At 46.2% G+C, this 20,458-nt stretch overlaps 1 long non-coding RNA gene across 3 annotated transcripts in view; it reads left to right on the top strand.

The window, feature by feature from the left end:
* The window catches only part of LOC134733188 (uncharacterized), a 52,261-nt gene extending 44,909 nt beyond the window's left edge, over positions 1–7,352 (top strand). The window contains exons 3-5 of one of the 3 annotated variants that reach the window (XR_010116709.1): positions 1,517–1,641; positions 3,284–3,398; positions 6,809–7,352. This is a non-coding gene — a long non-coding RNA (uncharacterized lncRNA). The remainder of the gene's footprint in view (positions 1–1,516; positions 1,642–3,283; positions 3,399–6,808) is intronic. The other 2 variants (XR_010116712.1, XR_010116711.1) reach the window with 2 other exon arrangements.
* Positions 7,353–20,458: the final 13,106 nt, after the last annotated feature.

The following is a 20,458-nucleotide window of genomic DNA, read 5'->3' as shown; positions in this document are numbered from 1 at the left end:
GGGCTCCATTTGGGGAACCATTTTCTTTTTCTTTCTTTCTTTTTTTTTTTTTTAGACAGAGTCTTGCTCTGTCGCCAGGCTGGAGTGCAGTGGTACGAACTCAGCTCACTGCAACCTCCGACTCCCTGGTTCAAGCGATTCTCCTGCCTCAGCCTCCCAAGTAGCTGGAATTACAGGCATGCACCACCACACCCAGCTAATTTTTGTATTTTTAGTAGAGACAGGGTTTCACCATGTTGGCCAGGATGGTCTCGATCTCCTGACCTCGTGATCCACCCACCTCGGCCTCCCAAAGTGCTGGGATTACAGGCGTGAGCCACCGCGCCCGGCCTGGGGAACCATTTTCTAAATCTCCCAGGCATGCGTCAGGTCTTACTGTATCTCCATCTGTACTTTTTTACTTCAACGGCCATCTACATTATTCAATAACTGCACCAATTGTTCGTTATACGAAACTGCATTCTCTTTACAGAGCATCATTTCAAGCAGGCTTCAGTGTTTGCCACCCTTGTTTGACGTGGTCTAAATGTGCCTATTCTTCCTTCCTGTCACTTTCATCCATTCAGTTGTCTCATGAGACTGAGCATGTTTGAAGAGAGAGACCCTTAACTATACAATCAGACTAGGATTTCCCTTTAAGATGGAGTTTCCAGGAATGAACTCTGCTTAAAAGCAGAGACCACCTCTTTGGGAATGTGAGGGAGAGAAATAATCAGCTTCAATTTGTGAAGAACAATTTATCATGAATGCTCTGAAACCATGTCTGTTTTAGATCTTTTCTCCAGCATAATTCAGTGATTGCACATATATCATCGAAGGTTCCTAGACTCCTGGGCTCAGCAGATGGCCCCCCAGAGGCCAGCTTTTCCATTTCTCATAGTATACTTAGGCAAAGACAGAGTGTCATTTTAGCACTTTCCTAGTTGGTATTTTTAAAAATATATTTTTGTACTGTTTAATGCTAGGTATTTAATACCTTGGAGTACTTAAAACCCTAATAGCAAGTTGAATTATCACTGCTTTGCAGCCATGGAAGCTAAAAGAAAGCTTAGAAAAAAATGATTTGGTGCACGTCTCATCTTCAGTTCAAGGTGGAAGGAGAAACCTGAGTCCTTTGACTGAATCATATTGACAGCGTGACTTCTTCCTAGCACATCTGTGTATATTGAAGTTATTATTTAGAAAACTCAGCCAAGTCTCTCTGTTCTCAGACGCTCAACTCTAATGCCTCCAAAGCACAAAATCAGAGTAGCTCAAATAGGGCAGCAGCTTAGTTTGGATAAATCATGTCAGTTCCTGGATGATTGCTGTCCTTATAAAGTAGGGGTCACATCCCCCAAAGAGCAGTGCAAAATCTCTTGGAAAATGTACGTGGGAGATGCAAAAAAGAATGTATCTGCAGTCGTCTCTTTATATCTATGTGGAGATTATCTGTTTAACAAGCATTAAATGAGAGTTTCATCTCCGTTTTTTTGTTTGTTTGTTTTTTTTGGTTTTTTTTTTTTTTTTTTGACAGTCCACTCTGCAGTCCAGGAATGCAGTGGTGTGATTACGGCTCGCTGCAACCTCTACCTCCTGGGCCAACGTCGTCCTCCCATCTCAATCTCCTGAGTAGCTGGGACTGCAAGCACACAACACTAGGTCTGTTTTTTTTTTTTTTTTGTCTTGTAGAGATAAGGTCTCACTGTATTGCCCAGGCTTGTCTTGAACTCCTGGGCTCAAGCCCTCTGTGTGTCTCAGCCTCCCAAAGTGCTGGGATTACAGGTGTGAGCCACCATGCCCAGCCTGCATTGTGTTTTGTCTTGGGTGCACAATGTAGGGTTCACATTTGGACCACTGGTGCAGAAGAGGGTGAATTTAAACCCCTCCAAGTCACAAACTTGAAGGTATATGTGCTAAGTGAAAAAAAGGAGGGAGTTCAAGTGGCTCACAACTATAATCCCAGCACTTTGGGAGGCCGAGGTGAAAGATCGCTTGAGGCCAGGAATTCAAGATAGCCTGGGCAACATCTCAAAGATCCAATCTCTACAAAAAATCTAAAAAACTTTTTAAAGGGGAGGGCAGTGGTGAACAGTATAATATACTGATTTTGTATTTAAAAAGGAAAAAGGAATAGGGATACACATATACCTACTTATTTGCATTGTATCCATGATGACTACATCTGAAGGAATGCACCAGAAGCTGGAAACATTGTTCCTAGAAGTGGAAGATGGGTGATGGGAGGAAGGAGTAGGAGGGAGACTTTCTACTTTATATCGTTGGTACCATTTTAAACTTTAAACCATGAGAACGTATTACCTATTCACCAAAGAATAAATACAATTTGATTTAAAACATCATGCAACCTGTTCCATGGCAGGGTCCGTGGCTCTGGGTCCTGGGAGTAGGAGAGCAGTAGGTTGGAGAGGGTTGTTTTAGAACCTGTTTCAGCCAGCCTGGCTGAGAGTTGTGACATCCTTTGACCTCAGACTGTGCTCCTCCTGCTACCAGAGTGTGGCCAGGAGTCACAAGCTCATGTTATTTCTTCAAGCAAATGATGATGGACATCGGTTGTTGGCTGGCATATCATGCTTTCCCAGCAAAGCAACAAGAATGCTTATGTCCCTGTCTGGGATCTCACTGAAGAGGGTTGCAGACCAAACAGAGGGCACCCCAGAAGCTGGTCATGATGGGTTGGGAAAGTGTGTCCTGTAAGGGAGGGCTGAAGCCCGGAGACCAGAGGGCTCGAGGATTCAGGAGCCGTGTTTCCAGCCGTCTGAAGGGAAACCAGAAGACAGGCTAGACAAGAGCTGGGTGGACCTGTGTCCTGGGCAAGGTGCAGACTTCCCGGAGCCCCTTTCCTCATCTGCAACGTGGGACAGTAATATCCACAGCAAAGGTCTCTCCGGGTTTACAACTTAATGCATGCAACATGTCTAGCACTTACTAGGCACCCTGCAGAGGTTTCTGAGTCCCATCCCCACCACAAATCATTCCTGTCAAACCACTAAATTTGTTCAGAATGGCCCCAGTGGGTGAAAGCTGAAGGAAAACAGACTTGGGCGCCTATTAGAAAAGACTTTCCTACAGACAGAACCATTCAAAGACGGAGCAATTCTGTCCTGATGGGCATTTTTCAGGTTAACAGTGCTTTACTGGAAGAAACTCAAGGCTCTTTTTTCTGGGTCTCTAAACTCATGGCAAACGAAGTAGGATCAAAGACCCCTGGACCCCATCTCAGACATGGCCCTTCACGGCCCCTTCCACCTCACTCTCCTCTCCATTCCTGTCCCTCCTCCAGGCAGCCTGTGCAGCTCCCAGAAAGGCTCAAATAAGAAGGCATTTCCAGACCTCGCTGCGGCTGGCACCGCCACATTTTTTGCATTCTCTGCCTCTGCGGCTCCTGGAGCCATGAGGTGTGTATCTGCCTGTGTGTGTGTCTCTTATCTACCTCAGGAGAAAAGGACACGAGTCTTGTGACTCAGCCTAAGAACAATTTCCTCCTTTGACTTCACATTTCCAACTGGAGGGACTCTGGGTCCCAGCGATGACCGTGAGAGCGTCTTCTCAGGGCGAATGTCTTTAACTGTGCTCTGACTTTCCAGGGCTTCTGAGCAGGTGCTGTTCGGAGTCCATGAGAACTCCAGAATAAGTGAGGTCTGATCCATGCTCCAAACGCAACTACAGTCAAATGGAGGGGATACACACTTAGGTTCAGTGTAACTCTCACACCAAACGAACCACGACAAATGCCACAGGGAGCTAAGTGCCATAAAGAACGATTGTAAATGTTAGCTATAATAATGGCAAGTGGTTATGTTAAAGGGAAAGCAGTCCTTCTCAGTTAGAGATGCATGCAGATGCCTTGGTTGTTTTAAAATACTCTAGGGAAAGCCAGGCACGGTGGCTCATGCCTGTAATCCCAGCACTTTGAAAGTCCAAAGCAGGTGGATCACCTGAGGTCAGGAGTTCGAGACCAGCCTGGCAAACATGGAAAAACCCTGTCTCTACTAAAAATACAAAAATTAACCAGGCAGGGTGGCAGGGGCCTGTAATCACAGCTACTCAGGAGGCTGAGACAGGAGAATCACTTGCATCTGGGAGGCGGAGGTTGCTGTGAGCCAAGTTCACACCACTGTACTCCAGCGTGGGCGACAGAGCAAGACTCCATCTCAAAATATATAAATAAAGTAACTCTAGGGAAAAAAAATCTTAAGTGTTTTGGGGTGAGATGATATGATGTCTGGGATTTGCTTTAAAATATTCCAGAAAAAAGGCTGGAGAATAGATGAACAATTTGGCAAAACATTGATAATTGTCATTATTAAAGCTGGCGATGGGTATAAGAGAGTTTGTTATATTCTCTATTTTTGTATATGCTTGGAAAATTCCAGAATAAAAAGTTAAAAGGAAATGAATGGTTAATGCTGACAGGAGGTGTGTGGGTCAGGGACAGCTTCACACAGTAGGTGAAGTTGAAACTGGGCTTAGAAGATGAGTCAGAGATTGGAAGTGGGAGGGATAGACATGATTTGGAAGCTCTTGTTGGCTTTATTTTTTGTCTGTAAATCCTTCTGTTCTCGTGGGTTTTCATACCAGTGAGAGCATTTCCCCCTCCAGGGTGTGACCTGCCCTTGTTTCAGACACCCCTTTGGATGGGGCCTTGCAGTGAGGCCTTCTTTGGCTGGCAGAGCTGGAGCTGTCGTGGCCCTGACCAGGTCTGCAGCCCCCACCCCGCTTCCTTCCTCCTCTCTCCCCCTCCATGCCCCGTCTGGGGAAAATTATCCCAGCTCCAAGTAGTAAATTTAAGGCCTTGGCAGCCCTCCCACACATGACTCCCAAATTATCCCATTCCAAGGGTGGGAGTGGGGAGGCCAGAAGTTCAGGCCCGAGGCATTCACCCAGTCGTTTGAGAGCTCCGGGCGCCATCTGCTGACGGCACCCGGAGCTCCAGCTTGGAATGAAGGCAGGGGGTGTGCTGGATGGAATTCACCAACTCCAGAACAAGGCCGGTCTCAGATCTCTGAGAATGAAGGGGATACACTGTTTGACAGACACCAGGCAGAAAAGGGGAAGAAAGAGGACGTGTGTGCGGTGCATATGTGTGTGCCCAAGTCTGTGTTTGTGGATTTATGCATTTTATGCATGGCGACTGGCTGCTGGGCTGGGGGTGTTTTGGAGGGTGTGTTGGGATGGTCTGCATGCTTCTGTCATTGTTCCTTAGGGTGAGTATGTGGGCCGTCTCCAGAGTAAAAAGGCAGTAAATAAGAGGTAATCGGGCCCAGCTGTATCCCTCCAAGGGAAGTCTCCAGATGTCCTCTCATCGTTAATCCTCAGCCCAAACATGGGTGATAGGTGACTCGGTTGATTGCATTTTCAGCTGGGGAAAATGAGGCATATGGCATAATCAGAGTCCTTAGTGAGAAGACTGGCTTCACCACGAGCATCAAATAACCTAGAGGCAAAGCCCCTGGAGGTCATTTAGTTCAACCTTCTTATTTTGCAGAGAAGGAACCATGAGTTCAATGAAGGGAAAAGCAAAACAGAGATCCTATTAGATTATCCTTCATGTCCTTCTCAGCCATGAGTTCTGATGGGCAACTCCCCAACCCAACCAAGCCCAATATTTGTGCAAGGAGGGTCCTGGGCAGCTGCTCTCCTGCCTTGCCCCATCTCTGCTTTACCTCTTCTCTATTTTCTCTCCTGAAAGAATTTCCTGACCCATAAATCCTGAGAGATTTATTATTTCCTGAGGCATCCCTTAGTTGGAAAATGTAGCTTTACAGTCGCCGACTCAGGACCACACTGGGGTCCCAGCTGTTAGCGTGGGAGCACAATTTCTCCTGCATGGTAGTGGTGAGGACGCCAGCCTTCCATCCATCCCAGAGGGGCCACCAGTATCACTACTTACATTTCTTGGCTTTTAACTAAAGTTGCTGAAACACCAGCTCAGAAGTTTCTCTCAGCAAGTTGTAAGAGCAGCCACAAAGTCTAAGAAGAACCAAAGAGCTTGATTTCTCTCCTCACCAGCTGGAAGGAGGGGGCCTGGGATCTTCCTGTCGTCACGATTATTTCTTCTCTCTAAAATGACTGCTTCTGACTCTAGTCTTTTCCCCTCCAATGTGAAAAAAAAAAAAAATCCTAAAGCATAGCTCACCTCAAAATCCTGCAGGCAACACCTCCTTTTTGCATATAGGATAAGTCCAGATACTTTTATGGGTTCTTCAAGCACCTCCAACCATGACCCCACATCCCTCCAACACCTTCTTTTCATATTTTCCTATGTGCACTGAGTTCCAGCCGCACTGGCCCCTTACCTGTTTCTAGTTCCACCCCCAAGGCTGTTCTGCATCTACATTGACCATACTGTCACTCACAGCTCCCTCAACCTCAAATGCCCCTTTCTCTGTCTCTAAATGTTGAGATCCTATTTCCCAAAGACCTATCTCAAACGCCATCCTTTCCTGGAAGCCTTTAGGGACCTCCTCCCTCCAAACTAAACAATCTCTGTCGAGTCTGCCGCTGTTGTATTTGGCTTGTACCTTTTCACATTCTTCTAGGCTGCCTTATTTTACAGCTCCTTCTTCCCAATGACTATTCCCCCACGCAGACTCTGAGGCCCTGGAGGGCAGCGGCAGTGTCTACAGCATCTTCCTCTTCCCTTTCATCACCCTCCTTCCTCCCAAAGATCCAGCAGTGAGGACAGTTCCCAGCAGTGAGGACATTCTCAGGGGATAGTGGTAGAATTGAATTTCCAAGTAACTTATAAGTGATATTCACATAATCTAATATTTTGACTTTTCCAATCTCTGCTCTCCTCCCTTAGGGCAAATTAACCCAGAAGAGTACTTCAGAGAACACAGACAAACTGCCATGCAGTGAAGAGAACGTGGCAGGAAGCCCTGGTATTCTGGAAGAAGCTCTGCCCACTCCAGACAGGATCCGCAGGCCTAGTGCCATGTCCATCTCCAAGGAGATCACATTCCAGAGCCAAAGACCACCATCGAGAAGAAAGTAACGTGAGCCATGAGAATGCACACCTAGAGCGCTCCAGGAAGGAAATCTCAGCCACGGCATCCTCCATGGTCACACGGAGAGGGTGGGTGTCCTTGTAGCTTTGGCCCTGAGACGGGAGCTGGAGCTGGACACAGGGTTCTAGTCCTGGCTTTGCTGTAAACAGTTCCCAGACCTGGAGCAAGTGCCTTTCCTGTCTGTATAATGTGGGGGCTGATGTGGATCATCTTTAAACCCTCTGCAAGATGGACACGCTGGGATCATAGTAAGGACACATGCCAGTCCAGCCAGGTTCTTCATTTGAAAACCTTTATACATTTTTTTCTCTTCAGCCTTAATAAAATTAACTCACCTAGCATTGTATATATGTCAAACTGTTTTGATCATCCACATTTTTTATTGTTGGCTGACCTCGAGCCAACCAATCATTTATTTTCTGACCTTTTAAGATGTTTCGTAGCTGCCATTTCATGTATCTGAAAAATGAGATGTGAAAAGAATACACATATTTCAGACCAAAATTTTGTTTCTTTTAAATAATTTTTTTCTAAGAATGATACACATTCATTTTAAGTAAATTTCCAAGAATGATACACATTTGTATTTTTTCTAAGAATGATACACGTTCATTTTCTGTATTGGAAATACAGAAAATTATTAAAAAGACAAATATCTCCTAAAACCCTACTACCCAAGATAGATATTAACAGTTTGGTGTAGATCCCCTCAGATCTCTTTCTAGGCATATTTTTTGGATATATTTTTGCAAAACTATTATCCTGTGTGAAGTCTTTTTTAAAAGCCCTGGATTTTTGCGTAACAAAATATTATGAATGTCTTTCCATGCCTGTACTATTCTATGGTGTTATTGTTAATGGTTTCACAGGATTGTGTCATATAGATAAACTATATTTTATTTAACCAGTCTTTTATAATCTCATAAATACCTTATTTTCTTTTTTTTTTTTTTGAGACGGAGTCTCGCTCTGTCGCCCAGGCTGGAGTGCAGTGGCACAATCTCGGCTCACTGCAAGCTCCGCCTCCCGGGTTCACACCATTCTCCTGCCTCAGCCTCTCCGAGTAGCTGGGACTACAGGCGCCCGCCACCACGCCCGGCTAATTTTTTTTTTGTATTTTTAGTAGAGACGGGGTTTCACCGTGGTCTCGATCTCCTGACCTCATGATCCGCCCGCCTCGGCCTCCCAAAGTGCTGGGATTACAAGCGTGAGCCAACGCGCCCGGCCAATACCTTATTTTCATGTGTACATCTAATTATCTTCTTGGGTTATGTTTCTAAAAATAGGTTTGCCCAAAGAGATAGACTTTCTCTTTCACCCAGTCTGCCCCTGGCATTCCCAACATGCTGAATGATGGAATGTCAAAACCGGAAGGGACCTTAGACATGAGATTTACAGATTGTTTAACAGATGGGAGGGCAGAGGTCCAAAAGGGCAAGTGCCTTTCCACAGTTCCCAAGGGTGTTGGCGGCAGAGTCAGAGCAGAGTCCCTGCTCCCTGCCCAGCAAACTTCTCCACATTTCTCTGCCTCCATTAAAACACAGGGTGCTGGATTGCATCAACTTGAAGCATCCTTTGCAGGGTTTTAAACGTACCTGCAGCAAACCTGGGCATTTACTGAGCTGGCATCTATTCCAGGTAAATATCTAGGCTAAATGCCTGTGCTGAATACGACCTGAATCAGCTAGGACACCAACAGTTCACTATCCCAACCAACAGAAATCCCCTCCTAGGGTTAAGTTTTCATTTTTTGGTTTGAGGGGTAGGACTGAGATGCTGAAAAGCAGCTGCACAGACTGAGCCTTCTGTAAGATGAGGACTGGTGTGAAGCGGCTTGAAGCCTTCAGGATTTAAATGTTCTCATTAAAATGAGAGACAGGTCTGATGTTTGAATCCCCCAGGGTGGGTAGCGCAAGCCCCTACCTTGGCTATAGCCTCTCAGACACCAGAGCCAAATATTCCATTCCTGTGCTAGATAAGTTCCCCACAGCTCCGGAGAAACCTTCCATGGGAAATGGCTGGGGGGAGCTGGGGAGGCCCTGCTTATGCTAACGAGGCACTAAATTAATGCATTACATGCCTCATTTAGCACGACTGTGCAAAATCTAAAAGCACTAATAAATTTTCCTTCTGGGGTCAAGAATCATAAAAGGATAGATGATCAACCATTAATTAGCAGGGAAATTAAAGCTTGACGGTTTCTGTTCTATCCCTGTCTTCTCTCAAACGGCACAATTTGTTCTAAACGCTAGTCTTTCTCAGAAAAAAAAAGTGTGACATCAGCCAGGGGAAGGGCTTCCTGTCCTCTGTGGCTTTCAGGGTGAGAGGATTTGCATAGAGGTGACTTTTCTAGAAGATCCGCACTGGGCTTTTGATCAAAGGAGAAGAATCTTGCCTTCTTTTATTGACATTTTTTTCTAATAGCTTACACTAGTCATAACTTGTATAAAAGGACATTCAACCACTCCAGAGTCTCAATGACACCTGAATTTTGCCAGATGCTGCAAAACAGAGACCACTGAGATCTTTGTCTTCATCTACAGTCTTCCGTTTGAATTTGCCAGTGACTACTGAGGACAAATCTCTATAAACACTCATTGCTCCTTCTCTCCGCCTTTTTTTAAGGATATGCATTTACGTATTACAGAAAATTGGTTGTGAGTTTTAACACAGTTCTTAACTGCAAGTCTTAAACCTGCTGGAGATCGGTCTGCTAGTTCCCATGCCCTCAGTGTGCCTGCTGGGTATAAAGTGGGATACTTGGTTAAGAAACAAAGTGGTTAGGATCATAAAACTACCTATTAGATACTACGCTTAGTACCTGGATGCGAAACAACAGGTACTATGCTTAGTGCCTGGATGCAAAACAACAGGTACTATGCTTAGTGCCCGGATGCGAAACAACGGGTACTATGCTTAGTACCTGGATGCAAAACAATTTGTACACCAAACCCCTGAGACATGCGAGTTACCTACGTAACAAACCCGCACATGTATCCCTAAACCTGAAATAAAATTTTTTTAAGTGGTGTGCTGAACAACACTATAAATGTAACTTTCCAGAATAATAAGTCTCCCTCCTCTCTTCCCCAGGCCTGGGCTCTGGCAGGAAGGGGAGGGGTAGGCGAGTGTCTCCAGAGACTGAGGAAGGGCTGCCCCTGAGACTTTCCATCAACCTTGGATCCTCCCAGGCATCTGCTGATAAACGTAAACAAAAGCCCAGTGGAAGGCTCAGCTCCTTTGAATCCTCATGTGTTTCAGTCATGGCTTTGGAGGTATAAATACACCCAGATGTTTTAAACTTCTCCCCTGTTCTATCTAATCACCAGAACAACTGGGCCTCTTGCGCCCCTCCTCCCTCTCCTGCAGTGAAATGCAGAGAGCCTAATTAAAAGGGCTTTTCTTTGTTTCCCTAATAGCTCTCAGCCCTGGGGAGCCCGGAGCATTTGGTCAGCAAGAGAGACTCTAATATTTAAGGCCCCACATGTGAGAATGCCTGCACCAGTACGTTCAGATGCAGATTAACCCCCATAGGGAGCGAGGGGCTAGAACCTGAGATGCATGGAGACCACAGTTACGGGGGAGCATCACCTTGCATGACTCTGCAGTGAGCCAGGGAGTGGCAGTTGGAGGATGGACCCTTCCGAGGTCAAAGGCCAGTTTTCTAACAGCACTGACAGGAGCGGCTGCTGGCTGCTAATTCATTATAAATAGTCCCATTCTCTCCTTTCCAAGGGGCTTGACATGAGCATCCTCCTCTGGCCTCTTCTCTCCAACCTTCAGCCACCACCCAGTTCTGGCCCTGCGATAGCTTGAATTAGTCTCTCTCCCTTCAATCTCCGTGGCTCACTGGAATCACTGTAAGCCCAGTGCATTCTCCACATTACTGCACAACTGCTCTTCCCAAGACACAGACCTTGTCATTCTCTGGCTTGAAATCCTTTCCCAGTTCTTTCTCGACTCTAGAATAAAGCTGCAAAGCTGCAACCTTCTAGGCTTAGCTTCACCTTTCCCCCTCTGGTCCTGCTGGATGTCTCGCTTTTCCTGAGCACCATTTGCCTTTGTTCTTGCTGTGCCTTCCATTTGCAAAGCACCTCCCACAGTCGCGCCAGGAAAAATCCAACCCTCTCTTCAAAACCAAATCATGGACATCTCTGTGGTTCATCCTTCCTGCACCTCTGTAGGCAGAGTCGGTCCCCATTCCCCATGTCCCATTCTATTGAAATGATCTCTGTATGTATTTTTCCTCCAGACTGGGAGCCCTATGCAAAGAAGTGGTCTGTCTTTTCCATTCTCATGCCTCCTCTCCCCGACACAGTGTCATTACCCCTGTAAGTATTGTACAGGATAGCAGTGACATCATATTTTCCAATTTAACAGGAATTTTCTGGGCCACTGAAGGCAACCCTTAACGTCAGACATTAGACCTGCTTCCCAGAGTACTGCTAGTTAGATGTTAACCTGCAGTGTCCACCAGGCCGTCCATGAGGGACCCTCCACTTTAGCATGGTGCCTGGCAGGGCATGAGTTCCCTTAAGGCCGGACAGCTGCTGGGGCATACACCTCCCTCCTCTCAGCATTCCCTTCCAGTCAGAAGACATTTGCAGAACAGGCCAAAACTGAGCATTTTGAGTAGGGCCAAGGAACACCCTAGCTCAGAATGGATGTGGAGAGAAAAACACACTGCCTGGACCCCGTCTCAAGCCAGTGAATCACCATCTCTGGGATGGGGCCCATGCCTGGGTGTTTGCAAGCTTCCAATGTACAGACAAAGTTGAAAATCACGACTTTAGTCCAAAATAGAGGGACCCTTGCAACCCACTTGTGAACTCCCAAGAACATAAACAAAGCAGCCTCTTCTGAAGAGTTATGCGAAATGCCACCCTTTCCCCCTATTAGAAGGAGTCAAACAGAGTGGGTTTAGGTGGTTTCATTATCCAAAACGGGCTGACTCCTTGCTCAGAAAGTGGCAGACAGAGAAATGCAGAGGCGCTCCTTCACTCTGGGGTTACTCAAAAGCACACAGGACCTGGGATCAAAGGACTGGGGTCCAAACTCACCCCCAGCCACTTACTGACTTTTTGGCCGACTCTGAGTGCTGTTTTCCTCATCTGTGAAATCCATTTAGCAATAGTTCCTACCACAATTTATGCGGTGAAGATTGGATGAGAGCTGTGAGGGCATTCTGTAAATGATAGGCTGTTAACTGTTGTTATTTTTGGTGCTATTATTAAACATTTGTTAGTGTATGGGAAATAGGGCCCCTACCTTACTCATTTCTGCACGCTTCATGCTGGACATCTGTGCCTGGCTCATGTCCTACATAGAGTGGATTGAGTATATGAATGAATAAATGAAGTAATGAAGTTAGGAGTGAGTGAATGAAAGGATGAATGAACACTGAAGTTCCATATCCAAAATCCACATGCCCCAGTTCCAAAAGAAAAAAAAAAACCTTATCCCCTGCCTTCCTGCTAAGCCTTCAGTGGACATGACCCACACATGGGGCAACTTGACAAAGAAACAGACATCTGGGGGCCAGAACCGCTGTTACAAAAACCACCCTGGACCTGATCTCGAGGCTCAGGAAATGTCCTTAACTTTGCAGTTTCTGCTTTTGTCCTCATGAGCCTCTGTTCTACGATGCTGCTAACACCAGGCAGGGGCTGGCCACGGCCAAATGGACAAGAACAGGGGTCGGAGCAAGGAGCATGGGGAAAGTGGAGCCCCATCCACTCTACCCTCGTGCCCAGAAGTGAGAAAGCAGTCCTACCTCCCACAGCACCGGCCCACGGGCAGAGGTCACCAAATAGAGTTGGGGCAGAGCTGCAGGAGTCTGGGAAAAAGACCCAAATTCCAGTCCAGGGGCCACTGCTTCTCTTCTGTGTGGTCTTGGGTAAGTCACTCAATCTTTTTGTAAAAAGGGGCTAATAACTCCTGTGTCGCAGAGCTGAGAAGAATACAGAAAATACTTTTGGAAACTCCTAGCACAATGCTTGGCTTTAAATAGTTCCTTGTTCATTTTTTCAATAAAATTTGTTTATTATGACTTACCAAGTCCCCGACACTATTTCAGGACACAGGGCATTCAATAAATCCTTCCCCCCTTGTGTCTTTTCTTCCTCCCTTTCTTTTTCTCAGAGTAGGAAGAGAACGTGGTATCATTTGGTTTAAACGTAAAGGTGAGAATCAGCGTAACTGTGACTGTGGTTTACAAGAGAGCTCCTCCCCCATGATGTGAGACAGAAAAGATGCAGAGAAGATGTACAAATACACACTTATTACCACGGACAGAAAAGCACGCCCATCTTTCAGACGATTTCTCTCAACGGGCTGGAAAAGGACAAATTATATCAAAACCTCTGATTGGAGAGGCCAGCACTTCCCTAGAAGAGAGGGGGCCAGATGTGTCCAGACAGTCTAGGAGGGCTGGGGGAATTTGAGGTGCTCCTCCCTGCTCCCGGTTATCTCCCATTTCCTTTGGGAGCCCCGGAGACACGGCCTTCCCAAAGCAGCCCCCGAGGTGGCCTGTGAAGCTTTTGTCCTGGCAGCAGAGAAATTTCTGCTTCAGTGGTTTCAAACAAGGCTTGCATTAACTCTGGGCCTGTGAAGAGCGCACGTGCAACAAAACCCAACACCGTGTCCCGGCCCTCAGACAAGCACAGAAACAAATGGTGCAGGAATTTTTCAGAATAGAATCATCCGCTCAATGTCACTGCATACATTTACCTACCTCAGTGCCTATTCAGGGGCCCCTTTAACGGGTGATATCAATAGAGATGGATCAGACAACATCTCTATGGCAACACCTCTACGGAAAAATGATGGAGGCCACAGCAAGAGGAGCGATGACTATTTTTTAAAAATATACACAAATACAGCACTACTCACCCCAAAGCGCCCTTTGGCTCCCAGGACATAGGGCTGTGTTTAAGACAACAGCCTAGGGGCTCATGACAAGACTAATTAGGGGCACAAGGGGAGTATGCAGGCTCAGGACCGAGAGTTTGCGCAATGAATTAAGACCTGGGGCTTTGGGATACTGAAATTTGTCAACAAAATTAACATTCCCTTTCCTAGAAACTCTCAAGCTGAAGGAGTTTACGAGGACCTTATTTTAAGTGTCGAACTTGGAGGGAATTATTAGAGAGCGAGAGACGATAAAAACAAATAGTAGCCACCATCAGCCCCTTCAACAGCACTGTAAACCTAGCCAAGGTTGGGATCCCGCCCACTGCTTCTCAGGGCCATTCTCCTCTGATGCCTTCGCAGATCAGAATTTGGGGAAGGAGTGGCCTCCATGACCTCAAAATCAGAAGCCTAGAGGGTCTTTGTGGTTTAAACAGCTGTGGTAAGAGAAAGCCTAAAATAATACTTATATTAGGAACAACCAACACCACAATAATCAGAAGAAGAAAAGAAAAGGAAGACGTGGGTTCCATTTACATAGGTACTTTTAGGAGGTCTTGTATACTGAATGCTTTAGAAAGAAATTGGTCACTGTCTCAGCAAAGCAATTTTTCCACTTGTTGGAAAGGATGATAAATGGAGAACCGTCCCTTCATCGGTTGCATTGTGTGTCACAACACAGAAATGGGAGGGAGACAGGCCCAAGGTCTGGGAGGCTGCTCATATTTCTCCACTTACTTTTCCCGTGACCTTAGGCACATCATTAACCTTGCTTGCCTCTCCCTCTCCCTCCAGACTCGTGAAGTACTGGCTGCCGATTGTAGAGGAGAGATTCCTAGGCAAGTGCAGAGTTTATATAGAGTGCCCTTTCTACCTGTCACACAAAAGAAATGAACTGTAACAGACGCCAGCAGCAGGTGCAGGACCTGTGAGCTTCACTCACTGTGCCCCAGTGTTTGGGTTCCTGCGCTTTGAACCACCTTATTTTAAGAAGCCTTGTCAGTGGAAAATGGACTGCGGCTGATGGCTTCTGTCATTTGTGCTGCTGTTTGGAGGGCAGGGCTCTGCGTCGCATTGTCAGGCTGCACGGGGAATGCACCACCCCCAGCCCCCACTGTCTGCCTACCCAGACCCACAAGGCTCCTCAAAGCCTCCTCACCAAGGGCTGACTCTTTTTGCCTTGTTCTTTCTTTTTCTTTCTGTTATTCTTTCAAAACATATACTCCTTTTAGGCAGTTGTGAGAACTTCTACAATAATCTGTGTTCTAAATTTTAGGAGCCACAATAAAAACCTCTCTTTTTTTCCTGCATTGAGACATTCTTAAAGTTCAACACATACAAATAAGATGATTAAAACAATTCCATTTTCTAGGATCTATAATTCAAAACAAATACCTCTTACAGAATTTTTAAATTCTATTAACCTAGTTAAAATACCTATTTTATATCCATTTGAGATATAACAAATATTAATTTCACTAATTTATATTGGTTTCTCTATTTCACTAATATATATTAGTTAAATGTCTGAAAGGGCTACAAAAAAGCATGAATAAAGACTCAAAACATTTCGTTCAGTTTAAGAAAACAACATTACGTTCAGAAGCAATTAATTCAATTTTGCTTACTCCATACATTTTCATTTTAATAAATTATGTCTCCAACATTATTGCAATATAATGCTGTAATAAACCATATTTGTTTTAAATAGATGATATTACATTTTCTAAAATCATGAGTTTTAGCTTTCATAATGTTATTTTTTTCAAGCAAAATCAAACTTTTTCCCATTCTTCCTGTGACAGGAGTCAGTTTCAGCCCAGTAAAAAGAGATATACGGCTGTTCGGTTCACATCAATTGATGGTAAACACATGTCGAAAGTCCTGTTTTTCAATCTTATATTTTGTTCATTGAACTGATGACAACTGTCATTTCCACAGGGTTTAGCACTTCACAATATCAGCTGTACATTTTGAGCATGGCAAAATGATTGATTGAGCTTCCATTTATTTTTTGCTTTCAAGGATATGTATGTAATCCACAAATACAATTCACAACACAATTAAGAGTTGATGTAGGCCGGGCGCTGTGGCTCGTGCCTGTAATCCTATCACTTTGGGAGGCTGAGGCGGGCACTTTGGGAGGCCTGAGGTCAGGTGTTCGAGACCAGCCTGGCCAATATGGCAAAACCCCGTCTCTATTAGAAATACAAAAAATTAGCCAAGTGTGGTGGGGGGTGCCTGTAATCCCAGCTACTCGAGAGGCTGAGGCAGGAGAATTGCTTGAATCTGGGAGGCGGAGGTTGCAGTGAGCCGAGATTGCACCATTGCACTCCAGCCTGGGCAACAAGAGAAAAACTCTGCCTCAAAAAAAAAAGAAAAAAAAAAAAAAGAGTTGATGTATACAGTGGCTTTACCACACTTGCTGCCCTGAGCAGAGTTTAACACGGAAACAGGGCAGCCTGCTACTACTAAGAAGCAGAGGATCTAGAAAGAAGAGGTCATCTACTGCCAATCCTTGGCTCTGACTGGAGTGAAGCAGGCGGCCCCTTGCCCCTCTCCCTCTGCTGCCAACCAGAAAATGAAAGGATCATCACTTTCTGAGGTCACACCAAAAAAGACAAAATGTGCAAGCACCACCGGGTCCTCTGGGCACACTCCGTCTTGTTACAACTCTTTCGAGGTTCTTGGAGAACCGCATGAGCACAGGAGCTGTCAATGTAAAAAGAAAATCACACAATGAAGTTCGGATCAGACACTTCAGGCAGGTATTGTCTGCTGATTTGCTCACAACTGAAGACACGTTCGTGGACTTGTTGGTTTTTTAATGGCATTTGCCCCCGCTTCAGGGTATATGGGTGTGTTGAGGGAGAAGTGGGGAGGTGTCTCCTCACCCTTCTGTCTTAATATAGCCTCATCCAAATAGCTCTTACATGTATACAATGTAAGGTGGTTCTTACATTGCTGTAAACAAACATCTGAGACTGGGTAATTTATAAAGAAAAGATATTTAATTGGTTCATGATTCTGCAGGCTCTTCAGGCAGCATAGTGCTGGCACCTGCTTGGCTTCCAGGGAGGCCTCAGGAAGCTTACTCTCATGGTGGAAGGCAAAGCGGAAGCAGACACATCACGTGGTGAAAGCAGGGGCAGGTTGTCGGGGTAGGGGGGGGCCTGCCACACACTTACACAACCAGATCTCAAGATTACTCACTCAGTATTGTGAAGACAGCACCAAGCCATGAGGGATCCACTCCTAGGATCCAAACACCTCCCACCAGGCCCCACCTCCAGCACTGGGGATTACAATTTATGGTGAGATTTGGGTGGGGACAAAAATCTGAACTATATAATCACTAGGCTAGAACTTGGAGCTCATCAACCTCATTTTGCAGACAGAAAAACTGAGGTCCAGCGGGGGTTGTGCTTTGTCCAAGTTCATGCAGTCTGCAGGACTAGAAAGGAACCAGGTGTGCGGGCTGCACCAGATTATGTTTTGTTTTTTGGATTAACTCCACCATCTTCACCATGGGCTGTATTAGATCCCTATGCCGTACTTTTCACACCAGGGCTTCTGCTTAAAGTCACAGCCAATCTCAGCTTACTGAGATTTTTAAAATCCATTTTTGCTCCTTGTAATATCCTGCTGACCTAGCCAGAGAACTGTGAAGGTCAAATGAATAATGGATGAGAACGTGATTTGTAAGGTGATAGCTGATGTGTACTTGTGAATCACTATTACTCCAGCTCTCCCTCGGGCGCCGATCACAAGATTCAATAGCAGCCTCTCCCCATACAGCTGATGATGCTGACTCAGCTCTACAGCCCCCAGGAGCCAGAAACAGAGACAAGTTGCATCTGAGGGGAGTCCCAGGCTTCTCCATGTGGCCATTTGGAAGCCAGAAGCATTTCAATGCAGCCAAAAGAGAAAAAAAAAAGAGCACTTATTTTTGCTTGTTTTCTTCTCAATTATCAAGTAATAGCTACCACAGTAACCCCCACTGCATCCCCTGGGGGCTGTAGAGTGGGCAAGGGAGGCTCAAGGAGGGGTAAGGGCTGGGATGTCTGTTGCAGATTGTCTGCTTTTTGAGGATATTTTGGCATAGTGACATCAGAGCAGCTGGGTCCAAATGGCTGGCTCACAGCTCTCACAGCGTTTTCTTTTTTGACAGGATCTTACTCTGTTGACCCTCCTGGAGTGCAGTGGTGTGGTCTTGGCTCACTGCAGCCTCAACCTCCTGGGCTCAAGTGATCCTCCCACCTCAGCCTCCTGAGTAGCTGGGACTATAGGCATGCACTGTCATGCCTGCTCATTTTTAAAAATTTGTTTGTAGAGACAGGGTCCTGCTATGTTGTCCAGGCTGCTTGAAGCTTTGTTCTGAGAGCAGGCAGTGGCCCAGGGCCCAGAGGACAAGCCAGTTCATCTCCAAGCCCCTGGCTTGCTGGGCTTCCAGGCACTAAGTTATATCTCTTATACACAGGACACACTGAGGTGGCTAGAATAAGTCAGGAGATGCACGCAACTACTAGAACAAGAAATGACAAAAAGTGTTAAGAGGAAAGGCCAACTAAGTGAGAAGTTTCTGAACTGAGGCCTGCGTCTGTGCCTTCACCAGCCACTCACGGAACCTTGCACTCTCCTTTCTGGGCCTCTGAAGGTGGAGATAATCCCAGCTCTGCTGTGCTCCCAGAGCTGCTGTGAAATAAGTGGGAGAGGTGATATCTGGAATCATTAGATGAGAAGAGAGTTTCATTTTCTTTCTAACAAGCATTTGCTGCATTTTTTCTGTGTGCCAGGTACTGTGAGGACTTAGGGGACACAGAGATAAGTGAGACAACCCCCCCGCCCAGGAAGAGCTGTCAGCATAAGAAATGCCAAGCACAGGTGGCATGGGCTGCAGCAGAGGCACAGCCCACGTGCTCTTGGGTCTAGGAGTTTACCTACAGAGGGGGGCTCTCTGGAGCTGAGGCATGAGTGTATTATTCCACACCTACAGATGGAGCGCTTAGGAAGAGCAGCTCAGCGGGACTGGAGGAGTCAGGGAAGGCCTCGGGGTGGGTGGGAGATGGGAGATGCCCACTCCATTTGCAGTACTGATTTTATGACCACTCCAAAAATCTTTATTCATTTGATCGTTAAAAAGTAGATTCTGTGATTATCTTCATTCTGCCAATGAGGACACTGAGGCACAGAGAAGTTAAGACACCTGCCCATCCCCGAGTGAGCCAGCAAATGGCAGGGTTGGGATGCCAACCCGGGCAGCCTGGCTCTAAATTAGCCATAAAAAAGGGAGGTGGATATAATTAGAAGAATCATGGCAGGGATAGAGATGGTATCCTATAAAGAAAAGAGATTTTGCTGTTTTTGTTTCATTGTGTTGGTGTTTTTCATTAGTTTTTATTGTATGATTAAATTAGCAGCTTTAAAATCAGTTACCAACACTGAGGTTGTGGGCCCACTTGTGCTCAGCCTGAAAACTGCCAGTTCTGTCCTGGGGTTCACTGAGATGGGCCAGTCCGAAGCCAGGGTGTATGACAGCAGCCTTTTGAGTTCTAGAGGCCTCAGTGTTCCCCCTTCTTCCTCAGCTGGGCTGTCATCTACTCTCCCTCCATCCCACCTCTCTTGGCTTCATCATCTCTAAAACACTGAATTCTGCATCAGCTCAGAATACCTGGGTCTAGGAGCTAACTTACAGAAGGGAGCTTTGTGGGGCACAGGCATGGGTTTTATGCCTTTTTCCCCTAAGGTAGGTTATTTATTTAAGCCCTCCCTGCCACAAGCAAAGGAGTGGAAGGTCAGTACCCCGGTTGTCATTTGATATGAGTACAGAGGTGAGCTGAAGGTCACTTTTCTGCTCCACCTGCAGAGTAATGATTGAAGCCAGTGTGCTGGGCTCATGCCTGGGTAGTTGTCCAGGTTCTCTTTATTCATCTTCATAGCTGGCTGGAAGTAGATTAACTGAGGGTTATTGACTAGAGCATGGTCACTGTCTCCCCAGAGAAAGGGCTTGGACCCTTGGTGGGGCTGAGGGTAGGCGATAACCTGGGGTCCCATGTACACACGTCATGTGGCTTCAGCAAGGTGTCCAGCTCACTCCCACCCCAGGGGGCACGATGAAGTACAGGGTCTTCTATATGCCCCCCTGAGCCCTCCTCACTGTGGCTGCCCCTCAACCTGGGCTGCCCCAGCTGTGGCCTGGACTCAGCCAGCATCCCAGGAGCTGGGATCTATCCACGGGCCATTGCTGTCTTCCACCTGGCCCATCACCAGTTTTACCCCTTTGCAAGTCTAGAGTCCAGAGTTGTGCCAGACACCCAGAAGGTGTTCGTCAGCCACCATCATCTGCACAGTCAAGGGACACAGGATCTTCTTCTGCATCGTAGCCCAGTTTCAAAACACGCTCCAACTGGTAAGCCCACTGATCCCAAGAAATCAGCAAGAGGGGAGTGTTACAAACCAGGCAGCTATAAAACCAAGTCTCTCCTTTACTTGTTTCTGCCTTAGCCTCTTAAGACATTTGGAGGGAATGAAGAAGA

The sequence above is a fragment of the Symphalangus syndactylus genome, chromosome 17, assembly GCF_028878055.3.
Source record: "Symphalangus syndactylus isolate Jambi chromosome 17, NHGRI_mSymSyn1-v2.1_pri, whole genome shotgun sequence".
NCBI lineage: Eukaryota > Metazoa > Chordata > Mammalia > Primates > Hylobatidae > Symphalangus > Symphalangus syndactylus.
This window is presented reverse-complemented; position numbering and strand designations above follow the sequence as displayed.